Genomic DNA, 18658 nt, shown 5'->3' with positions numbered 1-18658 from the left:
TAACCGATAATCTGTCCTCCTAGTTCCATTTCTATAGCTCCTAGAAGGTACAGTATCCCATCCAGATGCATTTTCAATAGCCATAGGGTTAGGTGCGTACTTCATATACCGGTTGTTAAAAGGTATGGGTAGTACAGGCAGTTTTGTCTGCGGTCGAGCTATAACCCCGGGGTACTTTCAAAAGAAAAGGGGAAAACCCATACTAACCCTTTGGTGTCTGGGTACTTAAACAGGTAGACAGGAAAAACTAACACCTAGGGATTAATAATATAGCTATGTTATGGTGACGAGAAAAATCAAATATCTCCTCCCTTGAGTTAATTAATCCTCAAAAATAGACTATGTTCTTTTTATTTTCACTAGTCATACATAGAAAATCCGACCCAACAATGAATATATCTTTCCTTAGATCTGCATCTAAGTGTATTTATTGTTTTATATTTCACCAAACATATATAAGAAGATTAATCTTTTAGACATATATACAAAAACATTTGTAATATTTACATTCTTTTCTCGAAAAAATCAATATACATATACATCTATACGACCCTATACTTGAATTTGGATGCTTGTAGGATTAATCTGTTCCAGCATTCCTTTGTAATGAAGAACAAAACCAAAATGAGAACTCTAGAGATCTTTTTTCATCTTGATCTCTACTTTCTTAAGAGTACTCTGCTAGACATCAATCAAAACAAAATTTAATCAATTAACTGGATGTCTTCCAATTCGTTGTCGACGCGTTTCAGCCCAAAGAATTTTAAGGCCTCATCAGGACTAGGGTACACGTATATTCGATTTCATCAAAATTCACCTATAAATGCAAGTTCAATATTTCTGTATTACTATATTTTATATACAATATAATACAAACCTATATCCTTATTTACACTATATATACACATTGGAGCAAAAGGACGGATCATGCTGTCTCATATTTACAAACAAGAACACGTTTCTTAAAAAAATCACTGAAGTGGCGGGCAAATATATCCCGATTCAAATGTGTCAAATATGAACATAATAGTGCACTAAACACCACTGTGTGTCAATTATCTTTAGAGATGCAAATATAAAAGAAGAAATAATAAATAAACAATATTTTAAACTAAAATCTCAATGTATATATATATATCCCACCTCTGCAAGTGAGCGGAATATAGCCTTACGAAATGCAATATTTCTTAAATAAGCAAGTACCGAAGAAAGACTTTTAATATAGTATCTGCGGCACCTTGATTCACAACTACATTCATAGCGAATGGTGTGGTTCCATAGCAAAAATCAATTCATGGAAAAGCACTCCAACCATCTTAACCCTGATGTACACACACTCTAAACTTACTAATGGAATCCGTGCTGTCGAGGCGTTTCGTAAAAATATATTCATAATGGACTTCTCCAAGCTTTCATTCAATGGAAAGTCATGACTACAAAACAAAAAAAGAAGGATTTCTAACCGTAAATTTCCTTAATTTATTATAATTATACACATCCAGGCAAAACCAAGATTAAATTAAAAGGCCTACCTTATCAAAAGGACTTAAGTTGTACGCCCGTGATAGCCTTAGTTCCTATCAAGAAATCTCTGCGGGACAATAGACCACAAACGTCGGTTCTGCCAAAGTTACAAAACATATAGTTATACTCGAGACCCACGTCGATGACTAAATGTCTAATAAGGAAAGGTGTAGTTTCTTTGTCGTTTCTCACCTTATTATTCCAAATCCTTTCGTCCTAACTCCTCGTCAAACTTCCTCGCGTTTACCAGCATCAGGAAGCGCGTAATACGCCAGCGGGATTATATCCGGCTTGAGGAGGGACTAGAGCTAGAAAACGGACTATATTCCGCCGTAAGGGAAATGGAGGGCAGACTATCCATAACATCAGGGTCGCTAGCGATCATAATAAACACCCGAATGTTACTTCTAATTCAATTAGAACCTTGTAATACCACTTGTAGGTAATTTGTTCAAAAAATAAAATTAAAATAATACAGAGAAAATATGATAATAAATATTAAATAAATATAAAGAAAAGTCACCTTATAGCCCAGTGTGCACCCGCCACTCCTTACAGTCTGTTTTTACATATATCAGTTCATCATCTGACAATTTTTATACCAAATTATATTATTGGACCCTGTATCATAGAAATAACGAAGAATAACTCACATACTAAATGCTTTATTTGCCACTGCCGTGTTCTAATGCAATAATGACCATATTTCATCTCTGTCATTCAATCCCACAACTGTAGTGTGATATTTTTCAATCAGTCTGGCTTCCAATCTATTTAGCCTAGTCTGAAGTTGGCTTTTTTCCAGGTTGCCCACTAAGCAGAGTACTGACCATTTAAAGTCATTTTCCGAATGATTAAAAGTCTGGAAATGTTGTACTAACGGAGCACCTTGAACTTTACATTTTATTCGCGACTTATGTTGCAGTATTCGTTTTTTCATTTGTTGTATAGTCTGCCCAATGTAGTATTTATTACATGGGCATCTGATGCAATAAATTGCATTTTTGGAATTGCAATTAGAAAAAACTTTTTGATGATGTATTTGGTCATTGATAGTCAATTCTTTGGAATCCTCTGTTAGACAACATGCCGAACAATTCTGGCATCTATAATGGCCCACTACAGGTGGTAAGTTCAAAAGATTTCTAAGATCTTTTTTAGGGGGGACAGTTAGTCTATTTGCCTTCACCAGTTGTTGCCGGATATTTCTACCCTTTTTAAAAGCAAACAGAGGTTTAGGAATTCCCAGGCTTTCAATCAGTTTCCAATTCTTTTGGACAATCTTTTTAATTTTGTTTGCCTTGGGGTCGTATGTCAATACACAAGTCAAGGGGGTATTTTTGTCTTTTTCTTTTGGTGTTAGTAATTCCTCCCTTGGAGTATACCAAGCTCTTTTTAGCGCGCCTTTCACAAGTTTTTTGGGGTATCCTCGTGCTATCAATTTCTCTTTGAGGGTCTCTGCATTCATAAAATAATCTGATTTATTGGTACAGTTTCTCCTGATACGGAGAAACTGTCCATATGGCAGATTCTCCTTTAATGTGCGCGGATGACAGCTTGTAAAGTGTAGTAAGGTGTTTCGATCTGTGGGTTTGGTGTATAGACACACTCCTAGTTTGTCAATTTCTTGTTGGATGAATACATCCAAAAAGTTGATCTTCATATGGTCAAAGCTCATTGTAAACTTAAATTCCATTGTCCTAAAGTTCAACCAATTGTGGAATTCCTTTAGTTGAGAATCATTTCCTGCCCAAATCATAAAAATATCATCTATATAGCGACACCAAAACCCCACATGATGTTTATAGGGATTGGTGTCGCCATATATCCATCTTTTTTCAAATTCCGCCATCACCAAATTAGCTATTTCAGGCGAAAAACTGCAGCCCATAGCTACCCCAGAAATTTGGAGATATAGGTCCCCTTTAAAATTGAAAAAATTGTTTTTCAAACACAAGCTAGCCAATGCTACTAGAAATTCTGTTGGAACTTGATGAGGGCGGTCTCTTTTGTCAAGGTGGTATTCCATCACAGCCAATGCCTCTTCTTGCGGAATATTCGTATATAGAGATTCGATATCAAAGGATACCAAGAGTTGTTTTTCTTTATCATAAGGTAATCCTTCAATCTTTGATATCAAATCCATAGTGTCTCTTATATACGAAGGGGTCTCTTTCACCAATGGGATTAGAAAGGTGTCAATATATTTGGCTAATGGCTCCAAGATAGACCCACAGGCAGACACAATGGGTCTGCCTGGTGGATCTATCAAGGTTTTATGAACCTTCGGCAAAACATATATATTAGGTGTTTTAGTATTGTCATTATTCAAGTATTCAAATTCATTTTTGCATAGCCATCCTTCCTCCAAACCCTCCTTGGTAATCTCCATGATTTTAGATTTTAAATCCAGTGTGGGATTAATGTTTAGTGCTCTGTAATGCAAGGGATTAGATAATTGACGAATTATTTCTTGGTCGTATTTTTCTGTATCCCACAGAACGATTCCTCCCCCCTTGTCAGCCGGCTTGATTATAATCGCCGGATTATTAGACAGGTCTCTTAGGGCTTGAAATTCATTTTTAGAGCAGTTAACATTATAGAAAATTTTCTTTTTTTGTAGACTGTCTAATTCACGTAAGACTTGTTCCTCAAAGATTAGAATTTCTGCTGGTAAAAATATACTTTCTGGAACAAAGTTTGACTTCTTTCGCAAACCACTTATGTTAATTTGTTCATTGCTCTCTCTTTCTAGGAAAAATGCTTTCAGTCTGACTTTTCTGAGAAAGTGTAAGATTTCAGTTTTTGTGTCTACGGGATTTTGTAACGTGGTTGGAACAAAGGATAGGCCTTTACTTAAAATCATCAACTCAGTTTGGGTAGGAGTGTATTTGGACAAATTATAAATGGGTATCGTTTCTATTTTGTCCACTTGTGCAGTATCCCATCTATTTAACGTCTGTATGTTTTCTTGCGGGTTCTGAACGTCTCTGAATCCTGATTTTGGTACTGATCCGGGGTCTGGTATTGGCCCTGTTGTTGATACTGGCTTGGTTGAGTGTTGAAATTTCGCCATCTTGCTCCTCCTCCCCTGCCTCGATATCTGCCTCTGCCAAAAAAAGGTTGGGATCTAGGGTACTGAGAATAGTTCTGATAACTGTTGTATGACCCTTGATCTGAATCAGAGGATGTATCAGAAAACGTGATGAACCTATTTCTTGACCTACCTCTGTATTGTGAGTTTATTGAACTTGGATTATTATTTTGATAAAAATCCTCCTTCAAATACGGATATGTCTCTTCCAGTTTAAAGTTTTTGATGTCTCTAGTTACTTTCGCGGTTTTTTGATTAGTGGTGTGTATCTTGAAATCTGCAATTGTTTTTTTCGGAGATATTTGATTTTTCTCGTCACCATAACATAGCTATATTATTAATCCCTAGGTGTTAGTTTTTCCTGTCTACCTATAACCCCGGGGTACATCATAGGGGTCGCTAGAGATCTTGGATAAAAATATGTTAGTTCGTAAGGCACAATAGAAATGCCAGTTTTCCCTGAAGTACAATTTAAGATATAATTAACGGCTCTAGGATCTCTAAAGTTAATAACAATTAGATCCCCCTCAATATCTTTCGCTCTATGTCCCAACCAAGGGAGTCGTCGGACATGCAGGATCTCACCATTAATGTTGAAGGGAAGAGGTCTGTTTTGGCTAAGCCAGTGTATAGTTTTATTTTTTAGCTGAAAGAACCCTTCCCTCCTACCCTTTTCTAATGCCGGGACTCCCGTGAGCACTACCACATAAGGGACCGCTTCTGGGGGTAATTCAACTTGGCGTCTCTTGTGATCCTCTGTCCTAACTGGGCTAGTGCTTCCCCTCTCATCTTGCATATTTCCTATAAGAGATTGTTTCCCTCCCTTAGGGGCTTCACCAGGATCATGCTGTACTGGTTGTTGAACTAATTTGGGGGATATAGCCCTATGTTGTCTACTGGTAATGGACTTACTAATTTTGTTTATACCCTTATGGGTAACAGGGGTAGGAGGTATCACTGGGGCTGCATTGGGGGGCACTAAATTTACAAGGTCCTTGAGTACCCCCACATTATTACTAATGGCCAGTTCTAGATTCCCCAACCGCTGCTCCATCTTTTTTAACCTCTCTATTATAGGTAGTACAAATGACCTTATTAATCGTTCGATACTCTCAAGAGGGCAGCGGGCAGTACTTCCTTAGGCGGACAGTGTAGAGGGGTAACTGGGCCAGATGAAAGAAATGCAGCCAATGCGGGGACTTTTGAGATTGAAGCTATTTCCGTGGGAACCACTGGGGTTGAAATAGTTGTTACACTGGACTTTGACGTAGGTACAATAGTTACAGTAGCCCTTGACGTTTTACCAAAATCAGAATGGTTAATCTTGCTTCTTTGTGGGTCACCTACCCTCTTTCTTCTTTTAATTGGAGGTGGCCCATGAGCTTTAGGCGTAGCTACTTTCCCAACCTTCTTTTTAATGATCTTAAACGCTGGTAAAAGGGGTTCGGCAATCATATCAATTCCTATGATAGAATTGCTGGAGAGAGATATATTATTATTTGTGTACGAACTGTTGAAAATATCAGGTCGAGGGGGTGTGTCTCGTAAGAGTATGGGAGTGCTATCCGTGGATAAGGAATCCTGAGTTCCAGTGAGGGAGCTTGCATCAGAAGGAATAATTTGGTTCAAGAATTCCAGAGAGGATCTATTTTTCATACATTCAATAGAGCGACGCCGCTCAGCCCTACGCTCAGCCAGTACACTCTCTCTTTCGATATCTGAAGCAACCCTAGTGAAGTAATCATCTGATGTTCCCTTGGTAATACCCCCTACATTTACAGGTAGATGTTTGTCCGAAATCGCGGCCATAACAATGAACGAACAGGATAAATACCCAGGTAGTCCTAATCAATGTATTATAGTATGGGCCCGGTCCGGTCTCTTCGTGCCTCTGAGGGCCACAGAGGGCCCGCCCTTTGCCCGGGCTTCACCCGCGCACGTCCTGCGTGGCGCGTGCCTAGGCCGGACTATGTAGGAGGAGGAGGGGGCGGGAAGAGGACCCAGCTGCGGCCAATGCTTACAGCTAAGCCTGCTGGTCCTCGCAGTCCCGCCGGGTAGCTGCCGCGATGTAGAGGCTTCAGCAGCTCCAATCCTCCCAGTCCTCACGGTCCTCAAAGGATCACAGGGTCCTGGAAAAACAGCAAACAGTTGCAGCAAGGAAAGCGGCTGCGAGCGGCACCCGCGAAGCGGGGGCCATGAGCCGTTAAGTGCTGTAGGGAGGAGGCGGCAGGAAGAGGACCCAGCTACGGCCAATGCTTACAGCTAAGCCTGCTGGTCCTCGCAGTCCCGCCGGGTAGCTGCCGCGATGTAGAGGCTTCAGCAGCTCCAATCCTCCCAGTCCTCACGGTCCTCAAAGGATCACAGGGTCCTGGAAAAACAGCAAACAGTTGCTGCAAGGAAAGCGACTGCGAGCAGCACCCCAAATTTCTCAAAGGATGTGTTTGCAAAATCAGATCAAAACAAGTCTTCTCATTGACAAACCGTCTAAATCCCTGGAACCTTATTCACACCAGAGTTCTGCTATCGCTGAACAGGTCTGAACCCACCTCAGGTAACCTTGCTAATATGGTGCAATAGATGCTGGCTTGGCAGTCCTTTGAAACAACACAGCTCAGGTAATTTCTCAAGTTACACTTTACTTTTGGCTGCAATCCACTATTTCCACATCTTTTGGCTCTCAAAGTGTCCCAAACCACGCTGTCAGCCTGCTCACAAGACCATTTATAAATTAATATTTGTCTCAAAATCAGCAGTCTTCTTCTCAGACAGACTTTAAACACTATTTCAGTTTTTCTTTGGCAACGCCCTGTTGTCGAAATAGATGAACATGGACTGACTATGAGTGACCTAGTAAATTGCAGACATTGTAATAAATGCGTCTGGTGGGAATCGCAATTATTAGTGGTGCAAACTTTACTACAACTCATAATTATCGTGTGTGATCAAATCTGCACCACTGTCAAATATTGGCAGTTCCAGACGACTGGAATATAACAGATGGAACTGCACAGTAAATACCAGGACATCAGAATTTCGGTGCACTAAGCAGCAAAATCCCCCAGTTATGCCCCATTTTTATGGGTTAAATACGAACCAGGCGTTATTTAGGGTGCCCAATGAATTTCGAACACCTCAGTGTCAGATTTTATGGGGTGTGGAGATTATCAACTGTGACCCTGGGATACTTGTACTCAGTCCTTTAGAGAGAATGAAACATGAACAACATAGGCTGCACAGCACGGCTAATGAAAATAGAGGCAGATATGCAGTACGGTTTTAAGGCCTGGATAAAGGGGGACATTGCCCAGGAACCCAATCTTCAAAAGGGATCAGGAAGCTCTGTCTAAGGTTCCCTGGGGCATATTATCAAGAAACGGCTTTAAAATTATCGCCGCTTTATCGGCAGAAAACTTGTTCTGGCGTCAACATGGGCTTCAATTGGAATTCTCAAGGGCATATTATCAAGCCCATTATCGCCGCTTTAGCTGCAGTTTTCTGCCGATAAAGCGGCGATAATTTTAACGCCGTGCTTGATAATATGCCCCCTCTGTTCCTACTGCTACATCGCTAATCTCTACCTCTAAAACTGCTCTCTCTACCCCCTATTTATCCCTATTCTCTCTCATTACCCCGCTCACTACATCTCACTGCTGTTTCCATGTCACCTCCCTGTATCACTCCTTCATCTGTTTCTCCTTTCTCCCAACAACATCTCTCCCGTTACCTCACCTCTCCATTTTTTGCTCAATTTCTCTCTACCACACTGCCCTTTACTTCACTCTCACCCCTCGCTACCTCACCACTCTACCGCACCTCTCTCTTGACCTAATTTCATTGTCCTTTCTACTTCACATCTCTCTCACAACCTCCTCTCTTCCCCGCTATCTCTTCCTCTCAGAGACTAGCCTCTCAGTTTACCTCATCATTCGTTTACTACTCCACTTGTCCATCTGTCTGTCTAGCTCTGTTCCCTTTGCCTCACCTCTCTCACTACCTTAATCCTCCCTTGAACCTTTCTTTCTCTACCACTACCACTTTTTCTCCATTACCTCATTTACTTTGTAGATTGTTACTTTCTCTCTTTTTGTTTCCCATTTCTCAGTACCTTCTATATTTCATTTCACCCACTCTACCTTACATCTTTCTCTCACCTCTCTGACTCTGCCTTTCTTTCTAGTTCACCACTCTGTACCGCACCCTATATTTCATTTCACCGACTCTACCTTACATATTTGTCTCTCCTTATGTCTCTTTACCTCACCTCACCTCTCTGACTCTGCCTCTCTCTACGTCACCACTCCGTACAGAAACCTGTGCATTACTTTATCAACTTCAGCTACCTCATCTCTTATTTCACCTCTTCTGCTGCTTTTACACCTCATCCACTTTATCTTTCTTTCTACCTTTCACAAGTCTATCTATCTTTCTCTATTGCCCCACTCCTCTCTTTTTCTGACCTTTTAATATCTTGGGTTTCATTCTGCGACTCTGTAACTAACTACTTTTTCAACCTTTCATATACTTTTCTCCCTACCTCACTACTAGTCCTCTCTGTGCCCCCACCCCCCGTTTTTTCTCATCCCTTAACTCTCTCTTTATTGTTCCCTCACCATTTACTCCCTCTGTACCGCTTCTCCAGAAACGAAAACACAACCAAGCCCCTAGCATGCACTGTGTCTACAGGCAGCCTCATATATAACATCATCTAGTGCAGGACAGACTGGGCCTCCTCCCACCTTTGGGCCCCAGGGCATTGCAAAATGGCGGCTACACCCCTGTGTCCCAAAAGTCCTTAATGAGGCGCAGTTGTCCTGGGTGTAATTTTGAAAACAGGAATACAAAATGACCACAAACTGTACGGTACACGCAGCATTAGACTGCATTAAGGTTGTTGCAATAATAGGTAAATGACAATTAAAATGCAGAGTTTGGACAACGCAATAAAAAATACACAAATCTGAGAACATGCAAAATATTGAAAACCTCACCCGCAATTGATAAAGAGCCTCCGGGCTACTCTAGCCTTTGGGCTGCACCATGAATGAAAACGAACTCGATGCTTTTCTGTTTCCTAGGTAGGTGTGTACTATACATATGTCTTTGTGTAAAAAAATGAATACAAGCAGGTGTAACAGAAAAAAGAATCTGTGCCGTAAGACACTCATGGGAATACTTAGACTCAAAGGTCGATGCTAAAACTTTTTATGACATTTCAGCCACTGATGCCAGGGAGCCCAACAACATACCGCTTCACTCCACGTAACTGCAGTTGTGGCCGAGGTGAGACACGCGGCCTGCACACTGAGAGGCCGCGCGGAGGCGGTCTGCGGTGGGGGCGGCCACCCGCACCGGAGCAGCGACCTCTGGCTGAAGCGGTGATCTGTTGGAGCGGGGAGACAGCTAACTCCCTACCGGACCCCTCGGGACCGTGAGTGGCGTCACCGCAGCCAGCACAGCCGTGGGGGTGCGCGCATTGTGCCGACCTGCAGAGGCACCTACCGCAATTGACTGCAGTGGTGAGGGCCTTCCAAATCGTTGAACCCCTGGCGAGCCCAACCCTCGCCGTGGTCTTGCCAGTGGGAAAGGTGGACGGCTACTGTGGAGAGGACCGTGGTCCCTACGAAACAGATCCGGATCGTCGTGGGAAAGCTAAGGCGCCTGGAGGTTGCGCGCCTGGGACCAGCGCTGGTGACACCCCGCCTCTGGGGCTCCTGGTGAGGGACGCACTGCAGCGAAGGCCGCAACGGACAGATACACAGGATACGGACCACGGAGAAGACCACGGATTGCTCGCCGGCGAGAATACGGAGTGAGGAGTGGTGGCTGTGCTGATGAGGGTGGACACTTAACACTGACCACGGGGGCTCTTCCGCCGGAACTGTGGCGCATGGTGTGGTGCGGGCCCGCATCGCCAAGACCCGAGACTCGTAGACGGCTGTAGGCACATAGGCTTACCACTGGATGCGGAAACTGAGGGCGGCAAAAGTCCTCCCAACTGGGGGGCGACCCGGTGAGTACGCATCATTGAAGCTGGGCATGGGGGATCTGCTGTCGCCGCACCGGCAGAGCAAGCGACGAACACCAGAGGTACGGTGCTGTGGGTGGCCTGCCCTGAGAGCAACAGCATGAGAGGAGGTGCGTTCTGAGACCTGCACGGACATTAGCGCGGAGGTGACCCTTAGAGCCTAGGCGGCGCCGATTCTGAACAAACAGACGTACTGACACAGCGGCTGCTGAGCACCATGGAGGACAGCGGCAGAGGCGCTATGTGTGGGTGGAATTTGCCTGGTCGGGGACCCCCGTGACGACACCGCGGCCCGTAGAGGCAAGACACAAGCGGCCTGCTGCTGAAGGGAGACACCTGCAAAAGGGATGATGTCTCACCGCTGAGAGGTGCTGAAACCTAGCAAGAATGAGACGCCACACGTAGTGCAACCGCCCCTAACGTACAGACCTGGACACACAGCTCAATTAACCCACGCCTGCGGGTGAGAGGACAACCCTCTAGATTTCACGTTGTGGCCCTGCCATAGACGAAACCTACCCCATTAGTAGCTGGCTGCGAATGCCAACGGCGCAGCAACTTGTGATGGGCCATATGCGTGCCAAGATACAGCAAGGGCCGCTACGTACAGGAAGTTTGGACCCCCCATGCATGAGAGACGAGGGGGAGATGGAGCCAACGACCACAGCCCTGGCGGCCAAAATGGACTCGGTGCTTGCAGCAGTGGAGAAATTTGGTGCCGCACTAGAACATACTAGAACCTCTCTGGAAACCCGGATTGATAAAGTCACCTCAGACTTCAACCTCCTGCATGCAGATCACTGTAAACTGGCCAAAAAAGTCACCGTCCAGGGCCAGAAACTCAAGGAACTTCAGCCTGTCACTCAAAAGCCACGCTCCCGCTGCAACAACATTCGCGTGGTGGGCTTGCTGGAGGGGGAAGAAGGAAGGAATCCAGAGCAATATATTGAACACTGGCTACGCGACTTACTGCCCCAGGGAACACTGTCGCCACAGTTTGCGGTGGAGAGGGCCCATTGTGTGCCGACGCAGATACCCCAACCAGGAACCAGGCCACGCCCGTTCCTTTTTAACCTTCTCAACTATAGGGATAGAGATGCAGTGTTAAGTGAAACTCGAAAACTGGAAGGCCTCAAAGTGAGTGGCAGTCAAGTTATGTTATTCCCAGACTACACTGCCCTCGTGCAATGCCGCAGAAGTAACATAAGTAACTATACTGCAGTGAAGCGCCAACTCAGAGAACTGGAACTGCCCTTCTCCCTGTTATTCCACACCAGGCTGAGAGTGGTAACGAAAGGGGGGACCCGCTTCTTTGATTCCCCTGCAGAGGCGTGGGACTGGCTGGAGGTTGTGGACAGGAACACGACCCCCGGACCCGGATTGAGACAACTCAACAGGCAGGAGAAATCGACGGCATGGAAGGCGCAGGACATTATGAAATGCAAAATCAGGGACAGCAGACCCGAGTCTGGAGAAAATCAGAATGGAGCGACAGGATGTTCTGGAGGTGGTTGCAATTCTCGGAACCGCACACAGCAGAGAGTGCTTGGCAACCTACATACGAGCCACGGCAGTGGCTAGCGACTCATCGTAACCATCAACCGAAGTATCTTAAGACCTCTGCTTACCAGTGGTAACCCCACAGACTGCTGATGGCATCATAGTATAGAACGCTATCGTTTTGAACTCTGTCACAGGCAGCTCACGCAAGTAGAGCTCTGTTTGTTAATTTATGTATTTTAAAGTGCACTAGAGGTGGGAGAGACACTGATAGGTTAACAACCACCCAAAATCCATTATGCAACAGCTAGGAGACTACTAGGCCCACAACTGGCCACCCTGCGCATATTACTGCAGAGAGTAGGCACACACAAGGCAGCACTCAGCCTTAATCCATGCTGGTTCTGCACTCTGACCTAGGTGATTACCTGGATGGCAAACCTCATGCACAGGAATGGGGGGGATGGTCACGGCAGAGCACTACTTGTACGCGCGACACCACCAGGCAATATACTGAACTAGTTTATACTTCTAAGTTGTTACAGAAGTTTGGACGGACATCTCCGCAGAGTTCGCCCCAGCTGTTATGACATTCAAAGTTGATTTACTGTTTTTGTTACAGCAGACCAGTACACCTCTGACCGCCCATGGCCCACACACATCAAGACACATCCCACTCCTGACACCCCAGATGATCAAATACTCTAGCAATGACACATGCTAACATAATCACATGGAATATATGCGGCATGCACACAACCACGCAGCGCTATTCCATATTCGCTTACCTCCAGAGACACTTGGTCGGTATTGCCCTATTGCAAGAAACACACATAACGCAGACAGAACTAGGCAGACTGCTCAGGCGCTGGAGAGGGCAGGTGTACGGCACAGTATACTCAGCACATGCGAACGGCATGTTAAATTGGGTGAGGGCGGGCATCCCGTTTGACTGTGCAGATATGGTAATAGACCACGAAGGCAGATACACCTACGTACGTGGGACACTTAATGGTCAATCAATACTGCTGGGCTCGATATATGCTCCGAATGTAGACCAGCCATTGTTCCTGACGCAGTTGTCATTAGTCTTGACCCCTTACGCTGGGCTCCCCTGGTTATTGGGTGGGGATTTCAATTCGGTGCTTAATGTGCACATAGACAGGTCGTTCCCCCCTATCTGCAAGACGTCTGCTGTGTCAAATGCGCAGGTGCTCACAGACTGGCTCTCCCACTGGGCATTGTTGGATATGTGGCATGTCCTTCATCCTAACCAGCATATTTAATCCTACTACTCTGCAGTGCATGACTTATATGTACGAATAGATAGGGTGGTAGGCTCCCAATCCCTGCTTCCACTAGTCGCGAAATCGGAATACCTAGGGCGGACGCACTTAGATCATAATCCTCTGTGGATCCAACTCAGCTGGGAGGCTGATCGTCCCCCCATACCCACATGGCGCCTCCAAATGCCCGCACCAGAAGACCCCGAATTCCGTTTGTCACTGGGGATGGCTATCCTCACATATTTAGACCTCAACGAAGGTACTGCAAGTAATGCAGTAGTGGAATGGGATGCCCTCAAAATAGCGATTAGGGGCCACTGTCTAGGGGCCACATGGAACATATGTAAACAGCATTCACTCTCACTTACCCGCTTAGAATCCCAGCTGCTACAATATGAATGTGAAGGAGAAGGGAGAGGCAGGCACTCAGGCCGTCTGAAGAGACTCCGCGCCCAACATGCGGAGCTCCTGGAGCGATTGAGGTGCCACAACTACATAGCTCATACAGCTCGCACACATGCCACAGCTGATAGAGCAGGCCGCCTAATTGCCTGGCTACTAAAGCAAGAGAGTAATCACACCCCGATAGGGGCCATACGCACATCAGAGGGGACCCTAGTGTATATGCAGCGAGAGATACATAAGGTAATGACAGACCACTACGCACAACTGTACCAATCCAGGGGCCGCTGCTCAGGTCATGATTTGGAGAGAATCCGACTACCCGTAGCCTCAGAAGCACATCAGGAGACGCTTAATAGCCCCCCTCACTTTGGAGGAGATTGGGGAGGCGATTAGGTCCATGGCGTCTGAGAAAATGCCTGGGCTGGATGGCCTGCCCGCCGAATACTATAAGGCTTATGGTGAGTCTCTGGTGCAGCACCTTCACACACTTTACACTACAGCACTGGAGGAGTGCACATTGCCCCCCTTGATGCGTGAAGCATACTTCATGTCCTTGCTAAAGTCAGACAGGGACCCCACAGCCCTGGGTTCATATAGACCCTTGCGTTACTCAACGCGGACTATAAGATACTCGCTAAAGTACTAGCTGAAAGATTGGCGCTGGCAGTCCCCGAATTGGTCCACGTCGACCAAAAAGGATTTATCCCCATGCGGATCACGTCACTGAACTTGCGTAGGTTTTTCAGGGTGATGCTGGACGGCGAACAGAAGTGGCCCAGAGCAGGATGCCTCATGTTAGACCTGGAAAAGGCATTTGATTGCTTACAATGGGGCTACCTGTCGGCAGTGTTGCTGCGATATGAACTAGGCCTGGGATTTCTTCAAATGGTTGACTTATTATACAAAAATCCCACAGTTCAGGTAAGGTTAGGGCCATACATCTCTGATGCCATACCAGTGCACAGGGGTACCAAGCAGGGGTGCCCGCTGTCACCCCTACTGTTCGCGCTGGCGATAGAACAGCTAGAGGCAGCGCTACGTCCAACAATGAGATATGGATTACCCCTGGGCGATGCGGTGCACCAAGTGTCGCTATTCGTGGATGACCTATTGGTCTACGTAAAAGACATAGAAAACATACCAGCTCAACTGGCACAAACACTACAGGACATTGCCGCCATTTCAGGACTCCAAGTGAATGCTAGCAAGTCCTGTATTTATGCGTTCAAGGAGGGAAGCCAAGACCCAGGATATACTCTGAATGGTACAAGGGTACAGTGGAGGGAGTGCACCTTCCGCTACCTGGGGATCCAGATATACCACCAACTGAAAGACCTGTTTGACAGAAACCTGGGAAGGGCCTTAACAGCAATCAAGTTGCAGGTACGCTTTTGGAGCACACTCCCGCTGACGGTCACTGGCAGGGTAGCACTAGCTAAGGTGGTGATCCTTCCCCGGCTCCTGTATTACTTTGTTAATTTACCTCTTTATGTTCCTGCAACCTTCTTCACTACACTCACTAAACTGCTCAGGGACTTTCTCTGGGGGGATGACCTGCATAGAATGGCACTAATGAAACTATATTTTCCCACTGACCAGAGGGGTCTTGCCGCGCCTTGTTTTGAACACTATTATTTGGCTGCACAGCTGCAGTGGATAGCCCGCTGGCTTGTGGAGAGGGGCCGCGAAGATACGGCGACCACACTGCCACCGCACTCATTGGAGCAAATAATCAGACTCCTTCACCCAGCTACCAAAGCCGCACCGCCAGCACCGCTTCTACTAGCGGTGGCGTACAAATGCTATCGCAGGTGTCTATATCTCACTAGAGCTATCGTCCCTTACGCGCCGGCAATACCGTTGGAGGGATACCCTCCGAACACATGTAGCAATAAGCCTAGATCCGCTCCGCCGTAATGGGAACTGGACTTGGGGCGGCAACTGGCAGACAAGGAGTGGGAAAGGATACTTAAAAGCCCAGTACGTATACCTAGAAACATGAGATTCCGACAAATACAATTATTCATTGTCCATAGAGCATATCTTACACCTGAGACAATTAACAGGTACTTTCATCGTACAGATGCAGCATGTCCCAGATGTGCCGAACCAGGGCTGGGTTGATACACATGCTGTGGCGTTGTCCCAGACTATGCATATATTGGCACACAATTAGCAGGCTATTACATGTATGCACAGGCCGCGATATACCCTTTGAATGGACTGTATACCTACTGCATCACTTTAGAAGGACCCCTGCCACTAAAGTGACATCCCGGTTTCTAGACTTGGGGCTAGTGGTCGGCAAACGGCTTTTAACTGAACGGTGGAAGGCGCAAGATCCACCACACACACAGGCGTGGCGATATTCGCTCTTAGCATGGGCTAAAGCAGAGGGAATCGCCATCCTGAGGGAGGAGACACTGGGGCTGCGGAAGGAGCCCATAACAGCCCAATGGGAGGGACTACTCCGAGCCTTACAGCAAACGGAGGAGGACGACCCTGGGGGGCAGCCCGAGAGAGAGGGATGCGAGCAAGTAGTGAGAGACGTGCACCCCGTCAGTGAACTGCTGTAATATTCCAAATATGTATATCAGCTGATTCACACTCAGCATGGATGTAGTCGCTGCTAGTGAGTGGGGTAAATCACCAGGTTGATAGTAAGCATTGGGATGATGGGTGTCGGGGGCAGTGGGAGGGATAAGCACACAAGTACTGGTCAATGGTGTTGTTGTTGGGTTTTTATTTGTTCTCACTCATAACATCTGTTCAGAAGCCCATGCTGAATGAACTGGAAGGACTCTGTACAACATAATAATGAAAACAAGCTATTATTAAACTGTAACCTCTGCCCTTTGTGAAATGGATTGAGCGCTAAGGTCAGGCTTGCTCCTGAACAAACGATGTCATAGGTACCCATGGTCTGATCAACATCCACACAAAAGTAATGTACATCAATTATTGGTAGATGGTCCTATGTATAGATGGCTATAAAAATGTATGTTGCCTTTCATGAATATGCAAAATCAAAATCAATAAAAACAGATTTAAACAAAAAAATGGTGGTGGTAGTTGTGGTAATGGTGGTCATAGTAATAGTGCTGGTGCTAATGGTAAATTGTAAAAAATTGTAAATTGTAAAAATATTTGTTGAGCGCGGTTGCTGCCCGTAGGCGTCCAAGCGCTGAGTTGAAGCAGAGAGGTGACGGGGAGAGGAGTTAGGGAACATAGGATTTGGCAAACAGTAGTGTCTTTAAGCTTTTCCGGAATGAGAGCAGGTTTGGGTTGGACCGGAGTGAGAGGGGGAGAGCATTCCAGAGCCTGGCGGTATTCAAAGAGAACAGCCTACCCCCAGACCTGGCTCGCTTCACTCTGGGAACAACAGCAAGGAAAGCCTCCGTCGACCGAAGGTCCCTGTTAGGGTGGTAGGGGATGACAAGGTCGTTGTTAATGGCTGGGCCCGTTTTCCAGAAGGCGCGGTGCGCCATGCACAGCGCCTTGAAAGCCACTCTCTGCCTCACTGGTAACCAGTGGAGACTTTTTAGAGCAGGTCTGGCTGACTGGGTGCGCGGGATCTGTAACAGGGTACGTACTGCACAGTTTTGTACAACCTGCAGTTTCCGGAGGGTCATCTCAGGTGCCCCCACGTATAGGGCATTGTTCGAGTCCAGGCGAGACTGGATGAGACCTTGTACCGCCACCTTTTTGGCCTCTAGAGGAAGTAGCGGGAGGACCTTCCTCAGGATTCTGAGTAGGCCAAAGCATGTGGCGGACAGTTTAGTGGCCTGGGTGGAGAAGGAGAGTTTGTTGTCCAGCCACACTCCCAGGCTCTTAACACTCTCCTTAGGGGTGGGGGGAGGGCCCAGTGCACAGGGCCACAAGGAGGTGAAAGGCACAGGGGAGGCTGGGCCTAGGAGCATGAGCTCCGTCTTTTCTCCGTTTAGCTTTAGGGAGGAGTTGGTCATCCATCCCTTGACGTCCTCTAAGCATTTCAGCAGATCTGCCGGGGATTACCTGTTGTTCTCAGTGGCCAGCGAGACCACAAGCTGGGTGTCGTCGGCGTACGACACGATTTTAATGCCGTACGGTTCGACAACACCCGCCAGCAGCCTCATGTACACGTTGAACAATACAGGGCTCAGGGAGGAGCCCTGCGGTACTCCGCAGCACAGAGGTTTGCTAGAGGACACTGTCTCTCCGTCGAAGATCTGAAAAGATCTCTCAGACAGAAAGGAGTCAAACCACCTTAATGCGTCACCTGAAACTCCGATGTCATAGAGACGGTCCAGCAAGGTGGTATAGCTGACCGTATCGAAGGCGGCACTTAGATCAAGGAGGATCACTGCCACTGATCCTCCCTGGTCCAGTACCCTTCGAGTTTCTTCAGTGACCGCTAATAAGGCGGTTTCCGTGCCATGCTTCGGTCTGAAGCCTGTCTGGGATGTGTGTAATAGAGAGTGGTCCTCTAGGAACTGGACCAGCTGCGCGTTTATATACTTCTCTAACACCTTGCTAGCCCAAGGGAGAAGTGAGATGGGGCGGTAGCTGGAGTGGTCATCTGGGTCTAGGCTGGGTTTCTTCAACAGCGCCCGCACCATGGCTTGCTTCCAAGCTGTGGGGACAGAGCATGCGGATATGGACGTGTTTAGAAGTTCCAGGATTACAGGCAGGGTGGCTTTGCTTGCCTGCATCAGGACTTCTGGAGGAGCAGGATCACAAGGAGAGCCCGACTTGACTTGTCGTGCCACTTTGCTTAAGGTGTCGAGGTCCAAAGGAGGGAAGTGCTCGAGGAAAGGCTGTTCTGGGTGAAGAGGCGGTCTAGGG

At 46.4% G+C, this 18658-nt stretch overlaps 1 protein-coding gene and 1 long non-coding RNA gene across 2 annotated transcripts in view; both read right to left on the bottom strand.

Annotated features, from left to right (window-relative positions):
- The window catches only part of LOC146866455 (estradiol 17-beta-dehydrogenase 11-like), a 375182-nt gene that overhangs the window by 341781 nt on the left and 14743 nt on the right, over positions 1-18658 (bottom strand). The gene's annotated exons all lie outside the window — the stretch shown is intronic.
- LOC146866456 (uncharacterized) lies at positions 580-1736 on the bottom strand. Its single transcript, XR_014976807.1, has 3 exons — positions 1533-1736; positions 1349-1433; positions 580-817 (listed from the first exon to the last, which is right to left on the bottom strand). It is a non-coding gene; the product is annotated as an uncharacterized LOC146866456 (long non-coding RNA).

Source organism: Triturus cristatus, chromosome 2_1, assembly GCF_964204655.1.
Source record: "Triturus cristatus chromosome 2_1, aTriCri1.1, whole genome shotgun sequence".
Taxonomy (NCBI): domain Eukaryota; kingdom Metazoa; phylum Chordata; class Amphibia; order Caudata; family Salamandridae; genus Triturus; species Triturus cristatus.
This window is presented reverse-complemented; position numbering and strand designations above follow the sequence as displayed.